Raw genomic sequence first — 12,348 nt, forward strand, 5'->3', positions numbered from 1 at the left:
CCTTTCATGTCCTTCTGTCTCTCTGTTTGTCCTTCTTCCTTCATTCTTTCACCTGCTTCTGTTCCTTCCTCGTTTCCGTGCCTGCTTGTATTTCTGTGTTTGTATATTATATCCATAGTATGAATAATTTTCCTGCTGGGCCGGGGTCCGATTAATGTGCCTGGATCGATGCGGTGATTTGTGTAATTGGCTGTGGTGATGAGTTTGAATGGCTACTAATTTGTACACGGAGTCGACAGTGCAAAAGATAACTTCTTATCCTGAATGCTCTGTTATCCAAAAATGTGCATTTCATAGGGTCCTTTGTAGTCCTGGTTTTCTTGCCGGTATCTGGGGTATCAATGTCTTTATCTGTATGCATAACCAAGTTTCATTCTTGACCACAGAGATCGCTTTTAATGGGTGATGAGTCACCACTTGCCTCAGGCTGGCACCTGTTCCCCTCCCAGGCAGTCCAAAGGTTTTTACTTTAAAACTGTTTGTGGCCTCTTCCTGTGCCTTGTTCCAAGAAAAATAGGTGTACCTTACAAAAAAACACGCATGCGCGGACTTTTGACTGGGCTGCGCAGATCTTTAAAGGGGCCACTTGGCCCAAAACAAAATTATGTGGATCATTACTTGACGATTAAGAGGCAATCTGATTGAGGTGTTTAAGATGATTAAAGAAGTTAATAGGGTGGATAGAGTGGAAATATCCTCTCTGCATCCACCTTGTTGAGCCCCCTCATTATCTTATATGTTTCGATAAGATCACCTCTCATTCTTCTGAACTCCAATGTGTATAGGCCCGATCTTCTCAACCTATCCTCCATAAGTCAACACCCTCATATCCGGAATCAACCTAGTGAACCTTCTCTGAACAGCCTCCAATGAAAGTATATCCTTCCTTAAATCGGAGACCAAAACAGTATGCAGTACTCCAGATGTGGCCTCACCAATACCCTGTACAGTTGTAGCAGGACTTTTCTGCTTTTATAATCTGTCTCCCTTGCAATAAAGGCCAACATTCCATTTGCCTTACTGATTACTTGCTGTACCTGCATATAAACTTTTTGTGTTTCATGCACAAGGATCCCCAGGTCCCTCTGTACTGCAGCACTTTGCAATTTTTCTCCATTTAAATTATAATTTGCTTTTCTATTACTTCTGCCAAAATGGATAACCTCACATTTTCCCACATTATATTCCATCTGCCAAATTTTTGCCCACTCACTTAGCCTGTCTATATCCCTTTGCAGATGTTTTGTGTCCTCCTCACAATTTGCTTTCCCACCCATCTTTGTATCATCAGCAAACTTGGTTACATTACACTCGGTCCCTTCATCCAGTCATTAATATGGATTGTCAGTGGTGAGAGAGGTTGCTCCAAGGAGGTGACAGTGAATGGAGAATTCACTGCAAACACTTCCAAAGTGCATACAGCTCAAAAATCTTTTCCAAATCCTTAAGGCTTCAACTTCGGAGATTGGAAAGTGAACAGCTGTGGAATGATAGCTGTTATACCACTTCTGCAGATGTCAACTAGCCAAAGCAATCGAGACTCATTGAGAACCCGACACACTTACGTGAAACCCGAGGGACAGCAATGCCGCCAAAAGGTTAATAAATTTGAAAGCGCCTGCTTTCAACCATCATAATTACCATTTAAGTACCTTTTAATTATATAAATTACATGTCCCGCCACTTGCTGTCGGGTCGGCAATCCAAACGTCGACCTGACAGGTCAGAAACTCACATGGAGGTGGATTCAGTGCGCGATCCCGACTCGCTGTCAATCACGGTCACTTTGACAGCGGGCCCACCTCCAAACCCGCACTCGCAGGGCTGGCAAAACTCTGGCCCAAGACGCTAGTTTATTACTCCAGGTCTCTGTAACTACTCCAGTAACATGACCTCGATGCTACCGTACCCCATGGCCTACTCCAGTTCCTATGTTGCTAAATTGTGCGAGGTCTACAAATTTTAACAATTTGCACAAGAAATATTAATCATAATCAGTAAGTGTCAGCATGATTAATCAAACCAAGAGTTCAGTATACAGATTCAATTTGGTAAAAGAGCATCACTGTATATCTCTTTAGCCATTAAGTCGAAAGTAGTTTCAAAACTTTACAAGACAATCCAATTGAAAATCAATGGGAAACTTGCACATTTAGCCAAAAGGTAATATAGAATCCCTTTAAAATGTCCATCAAATAGTTTAGAGACTCAATAAATGTAGAGAAAAACCGTGACCTTTTGATTGTATTATTTGAGAATGGCAATTACATTTTAAAAAGCAATTGCTTTGTAAGCTTTTTAAAAAAGATGCTTTAGGCATTGCTTTGTGTCATTTATATTCTATTTAACCAAATAAAGTATCACCACTAAAATGGTTTCTCATTCCTTGGAAAAAGGCGAGAGTCCCGAACGGTGTGGGAAGGGGAGGATCCAGTTGTCGTGGTCCACGTCGGAACCAACAACATAGGTAGAACTGGGAATGAGGTTCTGCTGAGAGAGTTTGGGCTCCAAATTAAAAAGCAGAACCTCAAATGTAATAATCTCTGTATTGTTACCTGAGCCACGCACAAATTGGCATAGGGACAAGCAGATCAGAGAGCTAAACACGTGGTTCAAAGAGTGATGTGGGAGGAAGGGGTTTCGATTCATGGGGCACTGGCAACAGTACTGGAGAAAGAGAGAGCTGTTCCGTTGGGATGGTCTCCACTTAAACCGGACTGGAACCAGTGTCCTGGCGAATTGAATAACTGGGGCTGTAGATAGGCCTCTAACCTAAAAAGGAAGATAATTTTTTGTTAAGTAAGGGTACTAAGGGTTACAGAACCAAGATAGATAGATGGAGCTAAGATACAGATCAGCCATGATCTAACTGACCAAGGGCATTTAAAAAATGTATTCGTGCTTGGGATGTGGGTGTCGCTGGCTAGGCCGGCATTTATTGTCTGTCCCTAACTGTCCGAGAGAAGAGGGTGTTGAGCCACCTTCTTGAACTGCTGCAGTCCTTGTGAAGGTACTCCCACACTGCTGACTTTATCGTAGCAGTTTGTTTCAACTGAGCGGCTTTCTAGGCTCCATCAGAGAGCAGTTAAGAATCAACCTCATTGTTGTGGGTCTGGAATCACATGTAGGCCAGACTGGGTAAGGGAGGCAGATTTTCTTCCCCAAAGAACATTAGTGAACCAAATGGGTGTGTACAACAATCTGGTAGTTTCCTGTTCACCATTACTGATACTAGCTTTTTATTCCAGATTTATTTACTTAACTGAATTTGAACTCACGTCTCCTGGATCATTAGTGCAGACCTCTGGATTACTAGTCCAGTAACATAACCACTATGCCGTTACGGCAAATTTGTGGCAAGACTCATTTTAGCAATCTCTTTGTAATAAAGAAAGAAAGAAAGAAAGAAAGGAAGAAAGGAAGAAAGGAAGAAAGGAAGAAAGAAAGAAAAAAGTAAGTAACTAAGTGTTATGTTCAGAATAAATCCACAGGACTATGTCGCAAGCTCAAACTGTTGTGACCTTGGTCTCTTTAATTCAGACTCTCGAGTGAGGAAGCAGTATGGTGAATCATCTTTTATAACTGCTTGCCCCAGAGTGCACAACTGACCCTCAGGTATCCCACAGGTGTGCACCCTGGTGGCAAGTCTTACATTTGGCTAAGGTCTATATACATAAATAACATCACTCCCCCACACCCCCCCAAAATCTTATTGTGCAAGTTATTTGCAAGTTGAGGCGATCAGGTGCCCCGCGTCCCTGGATCGATCTCCTGGGTTGAAGTCTTGACATGGTGGGTTCGTCCTTGTGGTTGACGGCAAAGTTGATTGTGTTGGTGAGTCGCTGGGGGCCAGGTCCCAACAGTGTGGTTCCTCGTCGCACTGCTTTACTCATTAGCCCGCTACATGGTTTCACAATCAAACACTCCATTTTCATCACATGCACTCCATTCCCCCCTTTGGCTAATGCGGTATTAGCGGCCCGACTGCAGCCCTGAACATGGTCTATATCACTTATTCTGATGTCGCATGGAGGGGCCGTGCACTTATGGTGCATTCTCTGCTGATGGTATGCGGAAGGCTCGGTTCTGAGTGATTCAGTCTGGTGATTGCGTAACACCCAGGATAGCCGGGTCTGTATGTAGTCTACCGTGGCACGCATGGTGCTAGGTTTAGTGATTTAGGCGCTGACCCTGAGGTCTGGCAAGCCCAGGATGGCTGCAATGGCCTTGAGACTTTCGGTAGTGCTGGGAGACCTAGTGGTCCCCGTGGACATTGGGCCGGAGTATGGGGGCCCCGGACAACCGATAGCTTGTAGCCCCCCTGCCTTGCTTTGCAATGTTGGGTGGGTCTATCGTCTTTTTGGCGGAGAGCTTGCCACATCCCGTCTAGCAGTTCACCTTTGCCAGGCGGTAACATGGGATCCTGGCTGGTCCAGGTCCTAAGTTGGGGGGCTGTTACGGTTGGCCCCTCACTTTCTAGCACTTCCATGACCACGAGTGGGTCTGCAGGCTGCGCCGTTTCCACCCCGGGGGTGGGCAACGCTGGCCAACTGACAGCATGGGTGCCGCTCGCTGTGCCTGGCCCGTGACGGATCATGTTACAGTGCACAGACATTGTTGGACATTCTCGAAACAACGCATTGATAATGGAGCCTCTGCTCTCCCAAGCTCGTGGGATGAGCAACTTGTCTGACTCCAGCGCATATTGGGACACTCTTTGATACTTCTCTTTAGTCCCGTGAACACAGGCTGCTGCTCTGTTTAACTTATTTGATACATGTTCAATTGTTTGGTACTCGCCTGCTACTGTTGCTTGCTGCATAACACTCCCGACGCAGTGCTGTAACATCTCACTGGCTACGAATGCTTTGTTAGATACATGTATAACTGGTTGGGGTTCACCCACTACTTTGGCTTGCTGTAAAACACATCCAACCCCGTATGATAACACATCACTTGTTACAAGTACTTTGTCAGATGCATATACGACCGATTGGTGTTCGCCCGCAACTTTGGTTTGTTACCCCAACCCCATACAATGGTACATCCTTGGCTGCGAAAGACCGTTCGCACGGGTTACATGGTGCACACAATTAATTTGATTGTGGTGGGTTCCTGGCCTTCACCGCAGCCGCCCCTTTACCTTTGCACCAAACCCAGTCATCTTCCTTGCTGGGTGAAACATTCCTCCATTCCGTTGCGGCGACCTTCTGTGGTCTGGATGCTCTCTTGTCCCGTGGTCTGGATGCTCTCTCGTTCCGTGGTCTGTACACACTTTCGTCCCATGGTTTGAACGCACCTTCATCCCGTGGTCTGAACGCACCTTCGTCCCGTGGTCTGGACAACTTCTCATCCCGTGGTCTGGATGCGCTCTCGTCCGTGTCCATGATGCCGACTGCCGTGATCTTCCTCTCCAGGTATTTTGCCTCTGGCGTCGGGAAGACGCATTCGGATCGTTTTGGTCAGAGTCCCACTCCGCGTGGTCAAGCTGGAGCTTCTTCCATCGTCGCAATGGGGTCGTCGGCTTTGGGTGGTGGGTACCGCGCCTGTACCTCTGCTCGGTTGAACTTTACCTCCTTATGGTTGTGATGAGCGGCCTGTGCCTCAGGGATCTGCAAATGAATCTGCACATCGATGTCTGGTTCAGCTGGAAAAGGGGGTTTGCTTGGCTTTCGGGAAAGGGAAGCCTCATTCGCCGGAGAGAGTACACAGAGGTCTTCCCAGTTCCATCGAATCTTCCCCATCCACCTCCTACCAAGCAGCATTGGCCCATCATCTGAAACAATCCACAGTGGTAATTTGTGCACTGCTCCCTCATGGAATACTCTTATGGCCGCCCTACCAATAACTGGTATCAGTTCCTTGGTATCGGTCCGCAGCTTTGCCTGAATCGGGATCAGCTCGGGTCGCTTGTCTTCATCACTCCACAGCCTCTCAAAAGCCTTCCGGCTCATGACTGATTGACTCACCCCTGTGTCTAGTTCCATGGAGACTGGAGTGCCGTTAAGTTCAACTTTTAACATTATCGGAGGGCTTTTGGTGGTGAAGGTGTGTATCCCATATTCTTCCTCTTCATCCTCAGGTTCAATTGCCTCTTCATCGTGATCCCCGCTGGATCGGTTGTCCTCCCCTGACTCTGCTATGTGGTGAGTCAGAGATGGTTTGCACATTCGCTGGAGATGCCCCATTGTTCCACAGCCCTTGCACACATAGTGCTTGAATCGACATTGATGAGCCCTATGGCTGCCCCCGCAGTGCCAACGTGGTGCTAATTGATACGCATTCATGCCCCACGGTGGACTCTGAGTCACTCTGAGAGTGGCCTCTGCAACTGTGTGGGCCCTGCCCTGTGCCGTTCTGCCTGCTGCAAACATTATTTTGTGCATGGTGCTCGCCGGTGAGCTTCGATTCTGTGAAGATATCTGCTTCGTGTTATCGCTCGTGGATATGAAGGCTTGTGCTATCGTGATGGCCTTGCTCAGATCTAGAGATTTGGCAGACAGCAGTTTGCGAAGGATGACCTCGTGGCCAATTCCAAGCACGAAAAAGTCCTGCAACATTTCCCCCAAGGATCCTGCAAAGTTGCACTGTCCCGCAAGGCTTCTTAGGTTGGCGACAAAACTCGCCACGTTCTGTCCCTCGGAGCGACAGTGCGTGTAAAAGCGGTACCTGGCCATTAGGATGCTATCCTTTGGCTTGAGATGTTCCTTAGCCAGCGTACACAGCTCTGCGTAAGATTTGTCCGTTATTTTGACCGAAGCCAGCATGTTTTTTAGGAGGCCACATATGACCCACATATGGTGAGGAGAATCGCCCTGCACTTGGCCTCTGTCTCAGCCTTGTCCAATTTGTTGGCCACAAAGTACTGGTCGAGGCACTCAATGAAGGCTTCCCAATCATCACCCTCAACAAATTTCTCAAGAATACCAACAGCAGCCATTACCGCGTGAAAGTTCGTGATCCGTTACTCGTCGCCAATTTGTTATGTTCAGAATAAATCCACAGGACTGTTGCAAGCTCAAACTGTTGTGACCTTGGTCTCTTTATTTCAGACTCTAGAGTGAGGAAGCAGCATGGTGAATCACCTTTTATACTTGCTTGCCCCAGGGTGCACAGATGATCCTTAGGTCTCCCACAGGTGTGCCCCCTGGTGGAAAGTCTTACATTTGGGTAAGGTCTACATACATACATAACAGAAAGAAAGAAAGAAAGAAAGAAGGACTTGCATTTATATTAGCCAGGACACCGGGGATAACTCCCCTGCACTTCTTCAAAATCGTGCCATGGGATCTTTTACATCCACCTGAGAGAGCAGAGGGTACCTTGGCTTAACATTTCAGTTGTGGTGGGATTTGAACTCAGGTTTCTAGATTATTAGTCCCGGCCTCTGGAATTCTAATCCAGTAACATAACCACTATGCTACAGTACCCCCATCACTTACTCCTGTTCCTATGTTGTAAATTGTGCGAGGTCAACAAAGTTTAACGCTTTACACAAGAAATATTAATCATATTCGGTTAATGTCAGCACAATTAATCAAACCAAGAGTTCTTTACACAGATTCAATATGGTAAAATAGCATTGTTATGTATGGAGAAAGAGTCAGACTGAACACTGTGAGCTCAAAGTAATGTGTGACCATAATCTTTTATTGCAGGTCTCCAGAGGGCCTCTCCAACCTGTGAGGCCTCCTTAAATACCTGTGTTCCCAAGGGATTATGGGATCCCTTGGGACTCCAGGGGATGAGCCCTCTGGTGGCTGTACAGAGGAAATAAAAGTTTACATATGTAACAAAACCCCCGCCCCCCCGCAAATCAATAGTGTAACTATTTACAATGTGAGTCGATCTGGGGCCCTTCTTGCCCTGGTTGATCATCTCAGTATGAAAGCTGGTGTTGTTGAATCATTTGTTGGGCCCTTGCTGGGCTGCTGTTCAGCTGGCCTTGCTGGGCTCCCTGGTGTGTTGGGTCCTGCAGGGCTGTTGTGGATGATGGGTTCTGCTTCGTGGTCAACCGTGGTGCCGGTTGCCACTGGTGTGTATTTTGGGGGATCAAAAAATGTAGGATCCAAGGTGGGTTGCTCAGGATAGTCCTTGAATCTGAGTTTGATTTGGTCCAAGTGTTTCCAGTGAATGAGTCCATTTGAAAGTTTGACCCGAAACACCCTGCTCCCCTCTTTGGCCACGACAGTGCCGGGAAGCCACATGGGACCTTGTCCATAATTCAATACAAATACAGGATCATTGATTTCAGTTTCGCGTGACACATTTGCGCTATCATGGTATGTACTTTGTTGAAACCGCCTGCTCTCTACCTGTTCATGTCGACCAGGGTGAACGAACGAGAGCCTTGTCTTAAATGCTCTTTTCATGAGCAGTTCCCACGTGGGCAAGTGGGGTCTCGTGCGGTAGCTAAGCAGGACTTGGGATAGACGAGTCTGCAGTGAGCCTTCAGTTACCCTCTTCAAGCCTTGCTTGATGGTTTGCACTGCTCTCTCTGCCTGACCATTGGACGCTGGTTTAAACGGGGCAGATGTGACATGATTGATCCCGTTACGGGTCATGAATTCTTTGAACTCAGCACTGGTAAAACATGGCCCATTGTCGCTCACCAGGACATTGGGTAGGCCGTGTGTGGCAAAGATGGTCAGCAGGCTTTCAGTAGTGGCAGCGGACATGCTAGCCGACATTATCTCACATTCAATCCACTTGGAATATGCGTCTAGAACCACAAGAAACAGGTTACCCAAGAACGGGCCTGCATAGTCGACGTGTACCCTAGACCACGGTTTGGAGGGCCAAGACCATAAACTTAGCACCGCCTCTCTGGGTACTAGCATGAGATGCATTGTCATATGGCATCGGGTGTGTATTGCAACAAGCTAATGATTTTGGGAAACTAACTTTCTCAATCATGCTGTAGGCTCTCTCAGCCTTAAACAGACTCCTGGATGCAGAAGCAACCGGTTGCAGTTTCCCAAAATCATTAGCTTGTTGCAATACACACACGACACCAGATGACGATGCATCACATGCTAGTACCAAATGCTTACATGGATCATACAACACAAGCAATTTGTTTGAGCATAACAATTTTCTCGCTTTTACAAAGGCATTTTCTTGGTTTTTGCCCCAAACCCATCCGACCCCTTTTCGTAATAAGACATGCAGTGGATCTAACATTGTGCTGAGACCAGGTAAGAAGTTACCAAAGTAGTTCAGGAATCCCAGAAACGACCGCAGCTCCGTCACGTTCTCTGGCTTCGGTGCATTCTCGATTGCCTCCGTCTTCGCGTTGGTGGGTCTGATGCCATCCGCTGCAATCCTCCTTCCCAGAAACTCCACTTCAGGCACCAGGAAAACGCACTTCAAGCGTTTTAACCTGAGCCTTTCGCAGTTGAGTCGACTAAGAACCATCTCCAGGTTCTGCAGATACTCGACTGTGTTCCGACTGTGACCAAGATGTCGTCCTGAAAGACCACGATGTATGGGACCGACTTCAGTAAGCTTTCCATGTTTCTCTGGAATATCGCCGCCGCTGATCGAATTCCAAACAGGCATCTGCTATAAATAAAAAGACCTTTGTGCATGTTGATGCAAGTGAGGCTCTTCGATGATTCCTCCAGTTCCTGAGTTATGTAGGCTTAAGTCAGATCCAGCTTTGTGAATGTCTTTCCTCCCACCAGCATTGCAAAGAGGTTGTTGGCCTTTGGTAGTGGGTATTGGTCCTGCAGGGAGAAACAATTAATAGTTACTTTGTAATCGCCACAGATTCTGATGGTGCCGTCTCCCTTGAGGACAGGAACGATCGGGCTGGCCCACTCATTGAACTCGATCGGTGAAATGATGCCCACTTGTTGCAGCCAGTCTAGCTCGATCTCTACCCTTTCTCTCATCATGTACGTTACTATTCTCGCCTTGTGATGGATGGGTTACGCCCCTGGAATTAGGTGGATCTTCACTTTTCCCGATGCCTGGTTCGAACAGCGAAGGGAACTTGTTTAAGACCTGGGCACACGAAGTGTCGTCAGCGGGCGATAGCACTCGGACATCGTCCCAGTTCCAGCGTATCTTTCCCAGCCAGCTCCTGCCGAGCAGCGTGGGACCATCGCCCGGTACCACCCAGAGTGATAGCTTGTGTGCTGCTCCATCGTAGGAGACTTTTACAGTAGCACTGCCGATTACGGGAATCAGGTCTTTTGTGTAAGTTCTTAGTTCCGTATGAATTGGGGTTAAGACTGACCTTGAGGCCTTGTTGCACCACAATCTTTCGATAGTCTTTTTGCCCATGATGGACTGGCTCATGCCCGTGTCCAGTTCTCTTGACACCGGGAGTCCATTTAGTTCAACATTCAGCATTATTGGCGGACAATTCGTGGTGAATGTGTGCAACCCATGTACCTCTGCCTCCTCGGTCTGAGGCTCTGGTTCGTCGTGATCCGCCATGGATCTGTCCTCCTCTGCAACATGGTGGTTTGCAAGTTGATAGGATTAGCAGCTCGCCTGCACATACGTTGGAGGTGTCCCATTGTTCTACAGCCCTTGCAAACATACACTTTGAATCGGCATGAATGGAAACAATGATCACCCCCGCAGTGCCAACAAGATGTTAATGGCCTTGCATTCATCACCCTTGATGGTGGACTCTGAGACATCTGCGGACGTGCAGCTGCAGTATGTGTGACCTGCCCTGTATGTTGCAATTCGAAAACAACATCACTTTGCTCACAATACTTGTAGCAGCACTTGTGTGCTGAGAGATTTGCTTAGTATTGTCACTGGTGGCAATGAATGCCTGGGCTATCGCTATGGTCTTACTCAAGGTTGGGGTCTCAAAAGTTTGCGAAGTATGGTTTTGTGGCTAATGCCAAGTATGAAAAAGTCTCTGAGCATGTTTTCCAAATGTCCTTCAAGTTCGCAATGTCCTTCAAGGCGTCTTAGCTCGGCGACATAACTCGCCACTTCCTGGCCTTCAGACTTTTTGTAGGTGTAGAACTGGTACCTCGCCATCAGAACGCTTTCCTTCGAGTTCAAGTGCTCTCGGATCAGTGTGCACAAATCATCGTACGATTTCTCTGTGGGTTTCGCTAGATTGAGTAGATTCTTCATGAGGCCATACATTGGTGCCCCACAGATGGTGAGGAGGATCGCCCTTCGTTTGGCAGCGTTCTCGTCCCCATCTAGCTCATTGACCATGAAGTATTGGTTGAGTCACTCCACAAAAGTTTCCCAATCATCTCCTTCCGAGAATTTCTCAAGGATGCCCACTGCTCTCTGCATCTTTGGGTTCGCTATCTGTATCTCGTCTCCAGTTGTTATGTATGGAGAAAGAGTCAGACTGAACACTGTGAGCTCAAAGTAAAGTGTGACCTTAGTCTTTTATTACAGGTCTCCAGAGTGCCTCTCCAACCTGTGAGGCCTCCTTAAATACCTGTGCTCCCAAGGATTATGGGATCCCTTGGGACTCCAGGGGATGAGCCCTCTGGTGGTTGTACAGAGTAAATGTAAGTTTACATATATAACAAGCATCACTGTGTATCTTTTTAGCCATTAAGTCGAAACTAGTTTGAGAACTTTACAAAGCAATCCAATTGAAAATCAATGGGAAACTTACAAATTTAGACAAAAGGTAACATTGAATCCCTTTAAAATGTCCATCAAATAGTTTTGAGAATCAATAAACGTAGAGAAAAACCGTAACCTTTTGATGTTATTATTTTAGAATGGCAATTACATTTTAAAAAGCAATTGCTTTGTAAGCATTTAAAAAAAGAAGCTTTAGGCATTGTTTTGTGTCATTTATATTCTATTTAGCCAAATAAAGTATCACCACTAAAATGGTTTCTCATTCCTTGAAAAAAGGCGAGTGTCCAGAATGGAGTGGGGGGGGGGAAGCGGCGGGGGGAAGGATCCAGTTGTCGTGGTCCACGTAGGAACCAACGACATAGATAGAACTGGGAATGAGGTTCTGCTGAGAGAGTTTGAGTAGCTGGGATCCAAATTAAAAAGCAGAACCTCAAAGGTAATAATCTCTGTATTGTTACCTGAGCCACACACAAATTGACATAGGGACAAGCAGATCAGAGAGTTAAACACGTGGCTGAAAGAGTGGTGTGGGAGGAAGGGGTTTCGATTTATGGAGCACTGGCACCAGCATTGGAGAAAGAGGGAGCTGTTCCATTGGGACGGTCTCCACTTAAACAGAGCTGGGACCAGTGTCCTGACGAATCGAATAACTGGGGCTGTAGATAGGGCTTTAACCTGAAAAGGGAGAGGGGGTGAGTGATCAGGTGAGGGGAAGTTTAGAAATCTAAAGAGAAAAGTTTAGGCAATGAAGCAGTGTGGGGA

The sequence above is a fragment of the Pristiophorus japonicus genome, chromosome 6 (assembly GCF_044704955.1).
Source record: "Pristiophorus japonicus isolate sPriJap1 chromosome 6, sPriJap1.hap1, whole genome shotgun sequence".
Lineage (NCBI taxonomy): Eukaryota > Metazoa > Chordata > Chondrichthyes > Pristiophoridae > Pristiophorus > Pristiophorus japonicus.